Source organism: Grammomys surdaster, unplaced genomic scaffold (genome assembly GCF_004785775.1).
Source record: "Grammomys surdaster isolate TR1022 unplaced genomic scaffold, NIH_TR_1.0 169, whole genome shotgun sequence".
NCBI lineage: Eukaryota > Metazoa > Chordata > Mammalia > Rodentia > Muridae > Grammomys > Grammomys surdaster.
The window spans coordinates 7665069-7678611 of record NW_021604617.1 but is presented as its reverse complement, the minus strand read 5'-3'; positions in this window follow the sequence as shown (position 1 = coordinate 7678611).

Sequence of the window (13543 nt, the reverse complement as noted above, 5' to 3'; positions counted from 1 at the left end):
CTCGTGCTGGTCTCATTCATAAGAGGATCGAGACAAGGAAATCTAATTTACATTGAGTTGTTTTTTTTTAAAGGGTGGGGCTTGCCTGGGGGCCGAGGGGTGGAAGGGGTAGTCTTCTTTGAGAAAACTACATTCACATTCCCGGAGTCTACTTTGATTTTTCTTCCTATGTGCTTTTCTACGTTTTCTTTTATAGATTTATTCGTTTATCTTACGTGCTAAGGACGTTTTCCCTGCATGTGTATGTTTGCCCCATGTATGTGATGTATAGGACTTGCAGAGGCAGACAGCCCATAAGATCCCCCCTGGAACAGGAGTTAGACAGTTGTGGACATCCATGTGGGTGCTGGAACCCAACCTGGGTTGTCTGTAAGAGCAACAAGTGCTCTTAACCGCCACCTCTCCAGCCTGTCTCTCTATTTTGAATAAAATCTCCAAGTCTGCTTTATGCTGGCTACTCCTGGGTCAAAGCCAAGAATTTGTCCGGGTTTGTCGGAGTTGAAGTCCCTAAAGGGTTAAGGGAACCCCTTGGGCTGCTGAGGGTGACAGTGTGGAGCTGTGTCTCTGTCCCCCCACAGCTGATACAAGGACCGGAAGTGAGGAAGCAGAGCTCGGTCATAAGGGTGGAGTCTTGAATGATTGACAGCAGCGCCGGTGTAAGAGCTAACTAATGCAGCCTCTAGGGCATCGCTAGGCTCTGTCCACCTCCCTCTCCAGCCCCATTTGCAGTAACTGGGATCCAGTCAAACCAGTCTGCCCGACATCACTGTTCCCTGTCATCCGGCTTGTCTAACTGCGCAGGTGTCCCTTGCCAGTTCTGCTTCTACTGAATACCGAAGAAGGTGTTCTGCCTTCCTGGTCTACATCAGCCAAACTTCTCCCACAAAAGCTGGGAAAGGAGGAAGGCCAGGCCAGCTTCTGTAGTCACAAAGGAAACGAAGCGTTGGCTGGTGAGATGGCCCCAGCAGGTAAAAGCACTTGCTCCAGAGCCTGCCTGCCTGAACTGGAGCCCCAGATTCACACTATAGGAGAAGATCAGTTCTCAAAAGTTGTCGTCTGATTTCTACAAGTGTGCTGTGGTAGGGACACACACTCTCTCCCCCCTCTCTAAATAATAAGTAAATAAATATAGTTAAGACAATAAAGGGAAATAAAGCTAATTTAAGCCCCACTTCCCTGGTCAGGTTCCTTGACTGCTTAAGCCTTGCTGGACCCCAGGGTGAGCTCTCTCTGCTGACACCCCAGCCCTGCCCCTCTTCCCATCATGGGACGCTAAGCTCAGGGTCCGACTGGGCTAATTTTTACACCTGAATGGGATGCCCTTCATCTGAGTGTGGGTTAAGAGCCTTCTTCTTCTTCTTTTCCTCCTCCTCCTCCTCCTCCTCCTCCTCCTCCTCCTCCTCCTCCTCCTCCTCCTCCTCCTTCTTTTTTCCAGACAGGGTTTCTCTGTGTAGCCCTGGCTGTCCTGGAACTCAGTCTGTAGACCAGGCTAGCCTCAAACTCAGAAATCCACCTGCCTCTGCCTCCCAAGTGCTGGGATTAAAGGTGCTAGTATTCTGTCTAAACTCCACCTCCACAGTTACCTGGCAGTAGCCAGGTAGGTCTGCCCACTATAAAAGGGGCTGTTTGGCCCCTCCTCTCTCTCTTGCTCCGTTGATCCCCTGCCAGCAGGTTCTCTGCCCCCCTCTTCCCTCCCCCTTTCCCTTCCCCCTCTCTCCACGTGGTCATGGCCGGCCTCCGCTTCTCTCTTCTCTCCGCCTTTCCTCCCGTTTCTCTCCCCACCTTTGCCCTCTGCCCTAAACAACCCCCCCCAACCCCCTTCGTGGAATCATTTGGTCTGGCGTTATCTGTCTAAGCTACTCGGGAAAATCTAACAGAAGGCATGTGCCACTACTGCCCGGTTGGAGTCTTCTGTTGAGTAAGGAGGCCGTGCTTGGAGAATCCTACCCAGTGAATGAATGATTCAAAATGGACGAACAAGAGCGATGGATTGGCTTGTGGAGGGCGTCCAACGTCCCCGCGAGTGTGATTTCTCAGCCCCAACCTCGAGGTTGCAGTTGCGGCAGAGAGAGACACAAGAGGGCTGCTAGGCAAGGGTGGTGCGCACCTGTAATCTCAGCACCTGGGAGGCAGGAGGAGGCTCAGAAATTCACCAAGGTCATCCTCAGATACCTAGGGAATTTGAGGCTAACCTGAATTATGGGAGATCGTTGTCAAAAAAAAAAACGCAAAAAAGAAAAAGAAAAAAGACCTTGTGGGGTCACAGTCAGGAAAGAAGTGACATACAGCCCTGCCTATATCTCATTATATGTTTTTTTTGTCTGTAAAATAGTTATTGTTTATTGAGAGGAACTACTCCATATATTACACATTCATGTTTCATAGTCAGGAACACAGGTCAGCGATGAACGTCCATGGAGCGCAATCCAAAGAATCCTTTACATCCTGGAATCACTCTCTGAACTGTACCAGCTTCCTCATCTCTGAATCATAATTACACGGAATCATAATTTCTGCAGAAATTCGCGTATGCTTTCTTTCTTGGTTCAGCCGTGGCAAACTTACAGGAAGTTCCAACTCCTAGAGTCACAGTGAAGGCACCAACCACGTGAACCTGCAGATGCTTGGCCAGAAGACCAGGTACCCTAGGTTTCCGAAGCTCACGAGAACTCATGGTAGTGAGTGTCCTCTATGCAGACGTCCATCTCAGGTCTTGGAGAAATGAAGACTCATTGTATGTTTACAATGACTGAAAGCCATTGACCACACAGTCGAGGCCAAGAGTGTGCCCTACTCATCTTGGGTTTCACATTATTGTGGGTGTCAACTGTTTTACACACAGTAGGCACTTGATGAATGTTTAAAGTCTTTTGGAGGATGAGTGAGATGATGATTCAACAGATTAAAGCTCCTGACCAGGTCTGATGATCTGAGTTTAGTCCCTGGAACTCACATAGAGGAGAGAGAACTGACTCCCAAACATTGTCCTCTGACTTCTGCACGTGCAGACACAGACAGACAGACAGACAGACACACACACACACACACACACACACACACACACACACAGGGTTTACCTGTTCTGACGGCCTAGACCTTATAGGTATAAATTTTTCTCAATGTATCTTAATAAATGTTCAACCTCTCCTCTTGCCCACCACCCAGCAGAGGCAGTAGAAGAGAAATGTTATTACGATATAGGGGAAGTGGACCTGTTTAGCAATAGTTCTTTGGGGGCAAGCTCGGTCTTCTTTGTCAGCGGTTCAGTCCTGCAGCAAACATCAAATACGACTCAGCAGCTGCAGAACAGTGCCCTTGGCAGTCAGACACCAGGCATGATCCAGAAGCTGTTGTTCAATCCTGAAGAAACTGCAAGGCTCGACAACTGCCTCAAGGCTCCTGAAGCCGCACAAGGCTGCAGAAACTTTGTGAGCAGTTCTTGGCGAGTTTCTCCCAATGGCATTGTTACCACAAGTGGAGCTTAGCAATGCTATGTAAGGGGACCCGATACAGGCATGTAGTTAGTGAAGAATAGCTAGGCAGAGCAAACCAAACCAATGCTCCAGCTCCCACTGTCTGGGGTTCATATTTATGCTCCTTCATCAAGAGTCCTTTCACATGTCCGCTGTAGCAAAACATCCTTTCACTTGTGTGCCCCAGCAAAACATCATTTGACATGACTGACTTTCCAAAGACACTAGAAGTTTTCATTTCAGGTCCTGAACAAGCAAAGAGAGACTTTGGAAGGGCTGTGGGAACTGCAAGCCATGGATATCACAGTGACTACGTATGCCGGCTTCTATACCAAGGCCCAGAGCCCCACCAGGCTTAGGGACTAGAGTTCAGGACGAAACCTCTAAATGTATGTGACTGGGCTGGGAAGAGGGAGTCAGAGTCAAATAGTGAATTAAGGCGTCTAACAGCTAGGGTGTGACCCTGGTGCTCTGTGGGGTCCACGTCTCTGAGATTTACACAGCTCTGATGCTTCCTTGGAGGCCTAAGTCTGTCCTCTCATCACATGATTATCTGTCCCTGGTGTGTCAGCTGAGAAGATGGATTCCAGAGCCTCTCAGCAGAGCACACAAGGGAATGAGCTGGAGTGGGAACAGGGCAAGAAAGCAGTACATCCAGACAGACAGACAGACAAACAGCCATGCAGACAGGCCACAATCCACTCATAATTCTACTTCCTTTTGTAACAACAGACAAGCCTCTAAGCTAGACCCAGGGCCCACTCTGCAGTTGCCTGAGGAACTGGGGAGGTTATTTTAAGGTTGTTTTCACATCCTTATCTCTCCCACCCCCATCCAGCAAACAGTCAGACAGAAAAACAAACAGGCCAAGGCCTACAGGGACCGTTCACAGGGAGAGGCCAACCTGTCCCAGTCCCAGGTTCCGCCTGTCACATTCCTCCAGGGAGGGCCCCTTTGCTGGATCAGAGGTCGCATCCCGCCATTCACCGACTCTTCCTCTCTTCTCCAAAACCCTTTCCCCCAGTCTACAAAATGTCTTATCTTCTAGAAATTGTTTAGTAGAGTTTTGACTAAAATGGGATTGGACTTTTGCTAACTAAGGAAACCGCAACACTTTGAGCTGAGCCTGCCACCCCGGCCGGTCGTTTGGTCAGGGGTGCCAAGGAGATTTTCTTCTTCTTCTTTTTTCTTTTTCTTTTCTTTTTTTTTTCTTTTTGTCACATGGTAATTTGTGACCTGTCAGAGATTGGGGAAATGCTCAGTTCCTATCTGTACAGACCCGGAAACCTTACAAACAGTATGGAGAGTTAAAGGCAGACTCTAGGGGGCCCTGAGAGGGGGCTTCTGTGGGTTCCAGGGTGGTTGGAGGGCAGAGCTTATGGATGTAAACGCAGATGTCACCTATTTGTTTGCTTAGTGGCTGTCCAGTGTGGTCCCAGTTCCAGGGGTAAGGCCTGACTGTCTGGGGGGTGGGGTGGGGTGGCGCTCACTGGAATTTAGATTCTAGTTAGGGGTAGGGTGGGGCATAGGAGAGAGGATACTGGGGCAGAGAGGAGGAGGAGGCAGAGAAGCCCAGGAGGATTGGCCTTGGGTTTCTGGGGCCCGTGATCTCTTAACAGTACAGATTCTGTTCACACAAAATGGGAAGGGCAAGGGAGACACCTTTCCTAGACAAAGCCTGCAGTCCATGCCTTTGCTGAGACAGAAAAGGGCCCCTGTGGGATCTGTGACTTGGGGTTCTTTCTCTTCCAGGTGGGTGCTGCCCTGATAGAAATATAGTTTTCAGCTAGTGAGTTCTGAGGCAGCCTGTAGGCTTGGCGCACCAGGCAATGGTTTCTACAGCTTTCCCACCTCTTGCCCCTAGCCCTCCTCCCTCAGTCTGCCCCTCATCCTCCTTCCTCACCCCCATCTGGCACTCCAGGTGCTAAGCCGGTCTGACTTAGCTCAGGTCCTCGGGAGTTCTGAATTTGTTGGGTATTTGTGCCCCTCCGGCAGTCACAGGGTGAAGGCAGTCGGAGGCACAATGAAGAGCTGACCCCAGGATTTATGGGCCAGCTCTAGTGTGAGGAATGGAGCTGTGTCCCCCATCTGGCACCCCTGTATCTCTTCCCACTCCCACATTATCTCTCTTCTGTCACTGCAGGCAAAGGCCCCCTCCTTTATTCTCTGTGCAGGATGGATAGTCTTGGGGGAGATTCTGAGTTACAAGAGAGACCAATGAAGCCCATCAGACAACTGGTCAATCATCCATCATCTGTCATCCATGGTGGGAGTGACAAAACACCAAACTGAGACAAAGCTCACTCATTTGGAGAGTTTGTGGGTGTGTAATTAAAATGGACAACTCTGCCCTGCTCTGGGATTAAAAGTATCCTTCCTGGACTTGTGGCTTTTTGGTGGCTTGTGCTTTCCCATGGAGGAAGGGAAAGTAGGCACTGTGTGTGTGTGTGTGTGTGTCTGTGTGTGTGTGTGTCTGTGTGGTGTGTTTTAAAGTTGAGACACAGTGTCTTTCAATGGAGGCTGATTGGAATTCTGTATGTGTAGACCAGTCTAGTCTCGAACTCACAGGAGTCTATCTGCTCTCTACCACACAGGGCCAAAGCAGGCAAACTCTCATAATTTCTTTATTAACCCTGCATAGGCCTTAGGGCTAGTAAATGAGTGGGAAATCTGTGTGTGTGTGTGTGTATGTGTGTGGTCTTACCCTATATCAACAATTCTTTACGTATATTCCAAATATGGAGTAAAGGATGAAAGTTGTCCACTGTTGGAGGCCTGAAGTGTTGGAAGTCTTGGTTCTGTCTGGTCCTTTAAGAACCCAGAGACCCCAACAGGTACAACCCCTTTCCCCAGGTCTCTGTCTCCTTCTACTTTCTATCTTCCTGCCTGGCCTGGTTGACATCCGCATAGATTGGACATGGATTGGTCTCTCACTTCCTATTAGGGCCCAGGAAGCCCCCAAAGTGATCAGTGGCTGCCACCCAGATATCTAGAGGCTCCACCCGGACTTCCTTAGGATTCATGTTGGACCAACTCACTCTGCTCCCTGCACAAAGCCAGCAGCATCCACACAAAAGCACTGTCCCATGGCCGCATCTCAATACTATCCCTCCTTCCCTCCCTGCTCTCTCCCTCACAGCCTCTCCTCTCTAAGCCCTGGGCAGCAAAACTCCATTCCTCATTTCTCTCCATGGTCCCTTGGTCTTGAAGTGTGACTAGTCTCCCAAGTTGAGCAACAAGTAGGGTCTGGTGCCTGGGAGATGGTGGGTTGTCACTCCTTCCAAAAGCGACAGACACAGGCCTTGACCTTCTATGCCAGGCAAGACCACTTGCTCTCTTGCCCAGCTCTGTGGTGGCACCCTGCATTCAGGTTTCCTAGGAACCCAGAATGCAACAGTGTAGGGCACCAGGGAGCTCCCAGGCAGTCCAGGATTGGCACAGAGGGCATCTCCTCGTTCTTAGCCAAGGTGAGCAGATTAGAACGGTGTCCTGAGACACACGGGGAGCAACTCCCTTTGTCACCCATGCCTTCTCAAGAGTGTACGCAGACTGAGGAGTGGGAAGCGTTTGAGGGATGCAGACATAGCGATGGAGGTGCTCAGAGTCGCTTACCTCAGAGCACATGTGTCACCCGTTCTAGGGTGTGTATGTCTCTGTCTCTCTCTCAAGTGCATCCCGAATGCTGGGCCTTCCCTGTATCCTTCCTGTGCCCTCATCTCTCTACCCTCCAGCCTCATCTTGCTCTGTGACTGTCTGTCTGTCTCTGTCACCAGTCCTCTTGCTCACTTAGAGTGTTTATTGAATTGTTTTCCTGTGAGCTCCACGGCAGGCTCTCCTTCCGTCAAACTCCGCCATCTCCACTCTGCCCGTGTAATTTAAAGCTATAGTTAAATTATGACTTCTCCGGACCTGTTGTGGCACCCAGGCCTAAGCCTAATTAAATGATCACATCCATTCTGAAGGCAGCTCTCCTCTCCCCTCCAACGTTAATTACAACATAAGAGGCTTTAATGGCTCGCCTCACCTCCAGCTCCTGGAAAGAAAGGTCAGGCGATTAATTTTCATCATTAATCTTTTCCCAATGTGGACACTGTGCTGTCATCGGAGCCTATTAAACCCCCTTTGTCCCCCCGCCAGCCTCCCTTGTCCCCTCACCCCCTCCTCCCTGCATGCCTACAGAGAAGGAAAATATTTAAGAATACTTGGTCTCTTCCCTTTCCTGGAGACAGCTTCTCTTTGCAGGGCTTGGGGGTGGGGTGGGGATATACCCTGGAAGACTGTGCATATCTAAAGTGCTATGAATCTGGAATTAGGCTAGAGGGCCTTGAGGCTGGGTCGGTGGCCTCCTATCATTCCTGCTGTGTGTGGGCCAGGGGTGGGGATGGGGCAGACCTGCCTCTTATCTGTCCTTGGCTTGGTCCTTATAGGAAGAACTGAAAGGCATGCATTGATACTCAAGGATATCCGTGTAGGACTGGCTAGTTTACTCTGTGGTGGTCTAGATCCCTTCTCTTCCTTTTTTTTACTTCAGCCCCCTCCTGTGAGGGAACAGTCTAGATTTCTGCAGTCACAGAAGGCTGAGCAAAGGTGTCTCTGGAGACACCAGCTCTACCAGACGCCATCATTAGGAGCCTGGGTTCACTCTCCAGCGTGGATGGCAGTCTGTAGTGTTGGGCATACTGTGAGAAGCGTTTGTAGGGTTAAGCTGCAGAGGACTAGTGCACAGAAAAAGACTGGCTTGGAAGGCTGACAGGTTCCATGAGACCCAGGAGAGCCGGAGGAGGGCTTGAGGGCGAGCAGAGGCTGTACTTTCCTCAACGTGCTTGAAGAAGGAGGAGGATGGCCAGTAGTCTCCCTGCAGACGGCTTCTGTTCAAAACCCAGGATTTATTTGATGAAATTCTAGTGCAAGTGTGGCCTGCGATAGAGGCCTGTAATCCTTGCTACGTGAGAGCTCATGTGGCCTCTGCTCCTTGTTTCGCCTTCCTTGTCCTGTCTCTACTCAGCTTCTGGCCATGGCTGGTGACTTGGGCCTATAAGTCTAGCTTCTCCAGAAGCCGAGGCAGGAAGACAGAAAGTGTAAGATCTTTCTGGGTTATAGAAGAATCGGAGACCCGCATAGGGCAGTTCGGCTTCCAAATATAAAGCAAAACTGGAGTGGAGTGGTGGGAAGATGGCTCAGTCGGTTAAATGTTTGTGCTGAGGCTTTGAATTTGACTCCTTAGAACACACGGAAGAGCTGCCGGTGCCTGTCTGTAACAGGTGCAGGGATAGAGACAGGAGGATACCTGGCACTTGCTGATCAGACAGTCTATCTAACTGGTGAGCCCTAAGTTCAGGGAGAGTCCCTGTTTCTAAAACATTTAGGTGGATTAACAGTGGAGGGGGACCCCAAAGGTTGACCTTGGCCCTGACAATCTCTCGTACCCACACACCCATCACACAAGCACACTACGAAGACATACACTCACACAGAAATCAAAATGAGCTTGCAATGTTATTCAGTGGTTGAGCACACGCTGCCATGCGCGACAACCTGCTACATAAGGAGGAGGAGCGTGGTTTAAAAAAAAAGAGTTTCCAGAAAGTAGAGCAAGTGAGGCTTGCCCAGGAAGGACTAGCTGGCCAGACCAGGAAGTGGAGTGGAATACGCAGGTATGAGATAGACCAAGACATACAGGTAGTCTGAGGTTGGCCCCCTTACTGCTCTGTCTCTCTATATGGTCCACTGAGAAGATGGGAGGGGTCCTTTGCACTTTAACTCTGTTGGGGTGGGGGTCTTTCTAGTTCTGGACTGGGACTTGGTGCAGGTAAAGACGGTGGTTCACAGGATGGTCTCAAAAGCCCTACAGTGAGCCAAACTGTGTCCAGCGAGGGTGGCAAAGTTCCAGGCACTGGCGTTTGAAAATAAGACATGCCTAGAATGAGCTCATCCTTAAAATGAAAAATGTCACGTCCGACCCACCCTCAAGTCCACCCCACCCCTGTTCCCCAAACCTGAATCCTCCTGGCGTCTGCCCACCGTGGGCATCTGAATCCTCGTGTGGCCCAGATTGGATCTCTCCATCCACAGTCAGCCCTCCCCTGTGCCCCCTACAGCACCCCAAGGACATTGGGGACATCACGTCTGCAGATCCTCGCACGGCCGGTAATAATAATTAATAACCATTACGAACAATAAGACCAGTGCCCAGTCAGCCCAATGTGCGGCTCTGGCTTTTTCTTTCTTTCTTTCTTCTTCTTCTTCCTCTCTCTCTCTCTCTCTTTTTGATTTGACTTTGAAGAAAGTGACTTTTTTTTTTTTAAGTAAAAGCTGGATTGAGTTCCTCCTCGGCCCCTCCCCCTCCCCTTCTGAGCCCCTCCTCTCATCTTGCCCCCCCTCCCCATTTTTCTCTTTCCCTTTTTTCTTTTTCTTTTAATACTCTGCGTTCTATCATGCAAATCCCCTTTCAAATTATGAGAGTATTAGAGCCATCAACGGTAATGTCACCGCCACAAAATGAGAGTGGGGACTTAAGCACCTAACGAACAATGAAATGTGCGAGCCGTGGGACAGGACAATTAAGAACTGGGCTTAGTCAGCCAGGGAAATTTATTGCTATCAAATCCATATTTCTATTTTCCCCCTGAACAGTAACCTATTTGAATATGATTAAAGGGTTTCATTACGGCAGAGAGAAAGGCCCGTGTCCCGCGATTCCTTGTGAGCTCACAAACACGGGCTTGGAGCTGATCCCACAGGGGAGACGGGGAGGAGAAGAAGGTTGTAGAGGACTGGGTGGGGGCAATATACACATACTGACCACTGGAGCTTGGCTTCCAGTGATTGATGTGGGAACTAGAAGTTGTCTAGAGGTGGGGGTCCTAGAGTCTCTCATGCTGGAAGTTTCCCCAGCACATGGGGAAACTGAGGCAGTAAGTTGAACAAGTTGGTGGTGAAGGACACTCACATTGGACGATCGAATGGCAGATCCGGGGATCTGAGGGTCAAAGTCCAGTGCTGGTCTGTCTCCCGTAGCCTCCCTCTCTCCACGCTTTTCTTCACATCTGTGCTAAGTGCCACAGCTACACACCAGAACCAGGAGCACAGGCTACACCAGGGGAAGACCCTCAATTTCAACTGCTGAGACCTAGACAGAGGGTGCTGAGGATGGCCGGTGACCGTGGATGATGGATGAGTTGCATCAGCTCAGAGTGAATCATGGAGGAGCTCAGGAGGGTCTGCAGAACACGCGCATGCCCACGCGCACAGACACACACACACACTCATGCACATGCATGCACACATAGCACATATACACACAACACATGTACACATGTGCACACAGGTGCACATACAAAACACACATGCACACATACATATCCATCCACCCACACAGACCACACATACAGGCATACACACACCACACATACCACACATACATGTACACACACACACACATACACACACACTTTTCTGCCCAGGTGTCTGCCTGTTATACCACTCTGTCTCTGACAGACCTTACCCAGATTGGCCATTTCCCCTTCCTGCTTTGTCAGTGGTACTCAAACTAAGAGCAATCCCAACTGAACCCCAATGTTCCTGTGAGCTGTGTACTTATAAAACCCTTTCTCATTCCTCATGTCAAATCCTCAGAACACCTTCTTTAAAAGAGGCAGGTTTGGGCTGGCGAGATGGCTCATCAGGTAAAGACACTTGCTACCAAGCCTGCCAACATGAGTTCGATCCCAGGGGCCCACACTGTGGAAGGAAAGAATCCGTGCCCCACCTTCGGTGCACACACAATTAATAATTAAAAGTGTGTGTGTGTGTGTGTGTGTGACAGAGAGAGAGAGAGAGAGAGAAACAGAGAGAGAGAGAGAGAGAGAGAGAGAGAGAGAGAGAGAGAGAGAGATATTTAAATAATGGGGCCCAGAGAGAGCAAACATGTCCAAAGACACAGCAATGACCGGTGACAGAGCTGGGGTTTGAACCAGGCTTTTTCTCTCAGCCCTGCTCATAAGGCTTCTGCCTGTGGCTTTTGCCGGATGCTGGGACTCGCCTGTGGATCACAGAGATGTTCACACCTCCTATTTGTATGAGTTCTTGCTCACTGGCAGACGAGATGGAGGCCTCGCCAGACAGCTCAGCCATCTGCAGGCTACAGGACAGCTGCTCTGAAGATCAGCCTTGCACAGGGCGCATACGCACAGGCACGGGTGGAGACTCCAAATGCTAAGTGGGAAATGGAGGGGCGCTGGGCGGGGAGGAGGCTGACTTGGGGCAGGAATGAGGCCAGTGTATGGGACCAAATGGTAGCATATGGAAGCCCCACCCTGCCCTTCCAGGAGACCTGAATGAGAAGAAGAGGATTGGGAACTGACATCAGCAAAGGTCTGCTCTGATGATCTGAGGAAGGTCAGCTGCGTGGTGTGACTGGAATCAGGGACAAGGCTGACACACTCCTTAGTTCTCCTAACTTTGTCACTCCCCCACGCCTACTTGAGAAAGAGTCTCATGTTGCCCAGGCTAGCCTCTAACTGGTTATGTAGCTAAGGCTGGACTTGAACTCCTGATCTTCCTACCTCTATCTCCTGAGTCCTGGGTTTTCTGGCATGCTCCTCTAGCCTTTCTGGTCACATCTAATCCCTTGACTAACGTCCTGAAGCACAGAGGTAGCAGGATTCATGTCCTGCTGTTGCGACATGGCCTTACTGACAGGAGGATCTGCCCGTGTTGGTAGCTGGCTCACCACCAAGAAAAAGGGCTGGCTTGATGCTGGAAGGGAGCGTGCACAGAAGGGACGGTCTAGACCAGGAGAAGATCCTGCTGACATCCTCCATGGTCCTCAATGGGGATTCCTTCCCAGCATCCCCCACCTCATATCACTGCCACGCCCCCATCTTTAGTACCATTATATCACAGTCATTTTTCTTGCTGTGTCCGTCATTCAAAACAAAACAAGAAACAGAACAAAAAAACAAGACCCCAAAACCCCCAACAAAAGCACCAAGCACTCTCTGGAACTTGAAGCTGTTTTACCCTGAGTCCGCATGTTTAAGGAGCTCGGTGTCTGTTATCTATTAGAGAAGTGGGTGTGTTCAGCATGTGCAGTGCACAGCAAAGAACAGTGACCGGAGGAAAAGGGGACAGATTCCCCACCAGACACACCCACTCTTTAAGCGGCAGGGCAGACATTGTCCTCACTGGACGGATGGGTACACTGAGGTTCAGTGAACTCAATTGAAATCCAAGGAGAAGTCGAACGGAGAGTCAGAAGCCAGCCTGTTTGTCCCTACCTACATCCTTCCTCCAGACCCCTTCATCTCATGCTCAGCCATGTTTTCCGTTCATCTCTCCACCCGTGAGTGTTTGCTAAAGTACCCAGCGGAAAGGATAGACTCTGGGTCTAGCCCTAGGGCCAGGTCCTGGGGCTCCCTGCTGAGCCAGTGCTAATATTCTCTTGCTGACTCTCAGGGTCATCCAGCAAGTCCCAGGGTAGAGGCTAAGATGGAGGTAAGCTGGCCTTTGGCTGACTATGCGCGGTTTATTGTTCATCTGTTCATCCACCCTTCTGTGAACTCTATCCATCCACAAGCCCATCTCCCAACTCCTGAGGCAGGAGGATTGCTGAAATTTGTAGACTAGACTGATCTACACAGTGAGACTCTGTCTTAAAACAGCAACAGCAGACAGGTGTGGTGGCACATGCCTTTAATCCCAGTACTCGGGAGGCAGAGGTGGTCGAATCTCCATGAGTTCAAGGCCAGCTTGGTCTATAGATTGAGTTCCAAGCCAGCCAGGTCAGAATACTAAAATTCTGTTTTCAAAACCGACAAACACCACCACACTGGCAACAAAAGACTGAGCTTTGAGTAAATGAAGATTGATTTCCCAGCTTCCCCTGGAGCTGTCACATGCTCCGTCTCCATCTCTAAAGTCCTGATGACTCCCGGTCATTGTCACATGTCTATACACTGTCTCGGAAGCCAGAGACTGTGTGTGGACTTAGACACATGCTGCTTGCTTCCTCTCTCTCTCTTCTCTCTCTCTCTCTCTCTCTCTCTCTCTCTCTCTCTCTCTCTCTCTCT